General features: G+C 44.0%; 1 pseudogene; it reads right to left on the bottom strand.

The window, feature by feature from the left end:
* Positions 1–818: 818 nt before the first annotated feature.
* On the bottom strand, positions 819–2354 carry LOC138502970 (zinc finger protein 271-like; annotated as a pseudogene).
* Positions 2355–5313: the final 2959 nt, after the last annotated feature.

The raw sequence follows: 5313 nt of genomic DNA, 5'->3' as shown, positions 1-5313 counted from the left end.
GAGCCTTTTATGGAAAGGGGGCAGAATATTTGCAAAGCAAATTCATTCCCTATCAACCTACTCACACCCTCCGATCTCTCACCGCCCGTCGGCTGACTGTTCCTCGGTTCAGGTTAGCCCATAGGGGTGGCCGTGCCTTCTCTGTTGCTGCTGCTGAAGCATGGAATCGCCTTCCTATCGCCTTACGAGATATCTCTGATCACCTGGCCACTCGGCATAGATTGAAAACTCTGCTTTTTTAGTGGCCCTACAAGATCTTTGCTTCACCTTTTTTCCTCAGTGCCAAGATGCCTTCGGGTATACGTGCGCTTACATAAATACCTTCAACCTAACAATGTAGCAGGGCACTGCTTTTCTCAATATTCACAGAAGCCATTACCTTACAGGTCCAAACATGCCCAGCACATTCCTTTTTTATCTGTCATTTTTCCCCAAACTGTGGGAATTTTCTCTACATAGTTGTTGCCTGACCTGTGCAATTCACCCCTTCCTAAACTTGGAATGCTGTCTACTTTTCAGAAATGTATGCCTTTCTGTATTCCCATTCAGCTTTCCTACCCTTCTCTTCCATTCCATTCCGCCCATGCATGTCCTATTGGAAAAAAATGGGAAAAATCACATACCTCTCACACAACTGATGAGAACCTTATAAAAATATGTTTTTTTTGTTTCCACTCAACCTGCTCTTGAAAGCCTTGAAAGTGGAGAATTCATAACAGCAAACCATGTTTTTCTAGATCTTACAAGGAAAAGAACACAGACTTGTTTGTACATCATTTTATTGACATTTTCTTTAAAAAAACACATCATGTGCTCTTTTTGTTATTTTCTCTCACCCCCATACAGCAACCTAGTTGGCATTATGACCACCCACATGTGGGAAGAAAAGGAGCCACATTTGGCCGGTATATCTCATGTAACACAAAAGTTACAAGGGATTGAATGGCAATATACCGAAACCTCCAAAAAAAGCGTTCAGTACTGGGAGTGAAACCCCTCAGCAGTTAAGGGGTTAAATGTGTATATGTACTATGAAGGAAACAATATGAAATACAAGAAATCATCAAAATAGAAGAGGATAATACTCGACCAGATTGCAGGAGGTATAACAACAGAGGATATGTTGCGACTCTTTGTATATTCCACCTTTATTTGTATTCCCAAAGATCAGGCTAAACCATGACTTTAAAGAAACATTTGAGCTTGAAGAAAGGTGCCACAATTGTAAAATGGATGTTCAAGCTGTACTCCTGTTTTGTGTGTTGGTGATATAATGTTATGCTCAAGGTAAGGAGTGCATTTGAATTCTTGAATCCCCCTGTTGGAGTTGAAGAACGCACCTACATCATCTCTCCACTTAATCAGAATCAGAAGATTATGGCCCTCAGAGTTCCCTACATGCTGGGATGTCCTCCTGTGTTTTTAGAAAAATGAATCTTCTGATGTCCCTTCAGATTTGAGAGATCACTGAAGCTTTTCCTGCACTCTGAGCACTTGTAGGGCTTCACCCCACTATGGATCCTTTGATGTTTTACCAGATCTGAGGAATGACTGAAGCTTTTCTTGCACTCTGTGCACTCAAAAGGCTTCATCCCTGTATGGATCCTCTGATGGCTTATCAGATGTAAGAAGCGAATGAAACCTTTCTTGCACTCTGTGCACTTATAGGGCTGTTCCCCAGTATAGATCCTTTGATGGATTGTCAGAGCAGAGGAGTCACTGAAGATTTTATTGCACTCTGTGCACTTGTAGGGCTTCTCCCCGGCATGAATTCTGAGATGGTGTCTCAGAGATGAAAATCGACTGAAGCTTTTATTGCACTCTGTGCACTTAAAGGGCTTCCCCCTAGTGTGGACCCTTTGATGATTTATCAGTGTTGAAGACTGACTGAAGGTTTTCATGCACTCTCTGCACTTGAAGGGCTTCCCCCCAGTATGGATCCTATGATGGCTTATCAGTGTTGAGGACTGTCTGAAGCTTTTCTTGCACTCTTTGCACTCAAAGGGCTTCTCTCCAGAATGGGTCCTCTGATGGCTTACCAATTGTGAGGCATGTCTGACACCTTTCTTGCACTCGGTGAACGTATAGGGCTTCTACTGAGTATGGACCATCTGATGGTTTACCAAATGTGAGAATTGCTTGAAGCTTTTCTTACATTCCATGCACTTGTAGGGCCTCTCTCCAGTATGTATCCGCTGATGGTTGGCCAACGCTGTGGAGTGACTGACGCTTTTATTGCACTCTGTGCATCTGTAGGGATTCCCTCCAGTATGGACTCTCTGGTGGCTTATTAAAGTTGAGGAAACTCTGAAACTTTTCTCACACTCTGCACACTTGTATGGTCTTGCACCTGTGTGAGATCATAAGTGTGCAAATAGTGTGGGACTGTCATTGAAGCACGTTCCACAAACTCTGCAGGCAAACGTTTCGTCCATTGTATGGGTCCTCAAAGAAGTACAGGGTGCTTTACTCGCCCGTGTGGAAGTAGATGGCTGTGTAGGTTCAGTGGAAAGCCGCTGCGTGTGTCTTTCTCATCTTCTCATGCTCATTTCCAGACTCTTGCTTTCAGTGCTGGCTCTGCTCTCTGTTGAAGAAAGCAAACATTTTACATATTATTTTATGTCACTGTGCAGTTTGTACCATAATGGAATCAGAGTAGAGCTGTGAGAATGTGTGACTGCCTTACCAAAAATAAATATAGGACTTTCAAGAATTTAAAAATAACTTAAAACAGCATGAATGAAAATGGAAGGATTTCCAGGAACTGTAAAGCAATTGAGGTTCTTGTGCTCATTACTCATATGTTCATGTTTACCCTGTATCATTTGTCAGAGGTATAATGCTGGACAAACATTAAGGATGCTGCAAGACATATTTCCATGCCCAGCCGGCCATTAAGAGAGTTACACATCAACATTGCTGACATGAGGGGAATGGTGCAACACAGAATGTATTTAATTGTTGTTGTTTGCCCCTTCCCCCATTGTGATGAGACTAGACTATGTACAAATCCAGATACTAAATCAGTGGGCACATTCTTAGTACCAGAAGAATTTTCCCGCTGGGGAGTGTGCAACTGATTTAAATCAGATAATGGCACCCATTTATTCAACAAGCTATTTAAAGAAATAACAGCTTTGTTAGGAAACAAACATAAGATGTGCTGCATTTACCATCCTCAAGCCAACGGCATTGTCAAATGCATTAAAGGCTTCTCCCTTGGCCTTATCCAGTTTGAAGACACATCCCTGAAAGGACCATCACCTCTCCCCTCAAGAAACAGCCACGGAATGGCGCATGCACATGCCACTTTCAGCTACGTGTAGTGCGTCTGATGCTCACAGGACTGCGTCCATAATAGAAGATGAATTTACAGCATACTTGCATCAGTTAACAAAATGCATAAAGCTCCTCTCTTGACAGATAGTGTGAAGAGGAGCTGAAGAAGACAACATCTCTGCACCAGATACTGAGAGCTCGCCACCTCTACAGCTCAAACCAGGGGACACTGTTTTCATAAGAAATGGTGCCCACTGATGGAGTGAGCCGCTGTACAACGGTCCCTACACTGTGTTAATAAGCTACTCCAGTTGCGGTTAAAGTGAAGGAATTGCGGTATTGGGAACACCTGATTTCTGAAAGGCTCCCTCATCAAATTCTGTGTCAGCCTGAACAACATAATAGCATTTTGTTATGAGCAGTAACATCGCTACCTCAATATATTCTCTACCTCATTTCAGTCAGAACGAACACCAATAACGTTGAAGAACGTGCAATTCTTTCACAATCATATTCACCCATTGCTATACACATTTTATAGTGGCATTTAACAACATGAAAAGTTCTATGACTGTTTCAGCTGGCCTCTCTGCTGCCCTCTGTCTTGAGCTGGATCTCCTTAAATTCTGGAAACTCCTCAAGACTTTTGTTCTTCTCCTCTTCCTTCTCTCTCCCTCTACCCTGCTAACCCAGTTCTCTGTCTTTTCCCTCTCTACCTCCTCTTCCTTACAGCTTGCTGACTGGCCGCCGGGTATACCTCAGAGTCTTACTGGCCCTCATCTCCCCTGCCAATACTCTCTCGCACTTGCCTCAGGGCCCTACACCCCACCCGCAATCAATGCACTTGAGAAATTAACCCAGGAGAGTGGCTCTCTCTGCACTTACCCCAGTCTCCACCGACCGGGTGCACTTGATCCTCCACCTCTCTGTGACCCTCTGGCACTTGCGTGATCCATACGCACCACACCGAAGTTCATCTGTCTGTCTCCCTCGACTTCACCCCTTAAATTCACTGTTAAAACTGCTGAATCGCCGCCAGGCCTATTTGCTGTCTCCCAAACTGTTAAATGTATTTTTACGCACTTACTTTACCTGTGCAGACTATTATTGTCTCAGAATTTCAAGGGCTTTGAATGACTGTTTGTTTTTCCCCTTGTTCCCACCCTCCTTGAGCACTTTGAAATACATGCCTGTGCATAGGTGCATTATAAATAAACAATACCATAGCACACCATGGGTAACCCATTCTTCTCGCCATCTGCAGACTTCCCATCACAAGCACTGTGTAATAATGATGATGCTGTATATATGTGTAGGCTTTGTTTCAGGACTGTGTATATACCCAGCCACTTTATGTGCTTGGGGTATATTGGGGGGTGTAGTATGGGGCATGTAGCATAGGTAGGTGTATAAAGAATAACTTTTTGGTGCATGGATCGGTCTGCAATGAAGTTCTTCAAAATGATGTAATGAATATCAAAAGAACGTGGGTAGTTGATTGTCACATGGCAATGGAAGCCTCGAGTTAAAAGAGGGATGAAGGAAGAGAAAGTGTACAACCAGTACAAAGGTGTTGTGTTTGACACAATGGCTGCACTTTTAGGAGAGATTTCTCTTTACTGCACCTTTCCTTCAATTTTTATGGACCCCCACATGTTTGCTTTTATTTTTGATCTTGACCTGTACTTTTCAGTACCCTGGGCCTCATTACAAGTATGCCGGTAAAAAAACATAATTACCGGCATGGCGGTGCTACCGTGTCCGTGCGGCTGATTCCGTGTCAGCATGCACTTACTTCCGGAATGCCGGTATCTCAGGCACAGCAGCGTGTGTCTCCACAGATACCGGCAACAGTGTTGCCGGTTGTGGTGGGTCACTGTCAAGCTGATTGGCCCGAGAGGACCGCGTACCTGTAGTCTTGGTGGTTGGTCTCGCAGAGGTCGCCAGTCTGGAGTCCAGGAACTGATGAGATAGCGGCACGAGGAATCAGCCTCTCCACCACCCAAATGAGGAACTGGGTGAAGGATGGACCAA

The sequence above is a fragment of the Ambystoma mexicanum genome, chromosome 11 (assembly GCF_040938575.1).
Source record: "Ambystoma mexicanum isolate Mex_15411 chromosome 11, UKY_AmexF1_1, whole genome shotgun sequence".
Taxonomy (NCBI): domain Eukaryota; kingdom Metazoa; phylum Chordata; class Amphibia; order Caudata; family Ambystomatidae; genus Ambystoma; species Ambystoma mexicanum.
The sequence above is the reverse complement of the archived record's forward strand: the minus strand, read 5'-3'. Positions and strand labels throughout refer to the sequence as shown.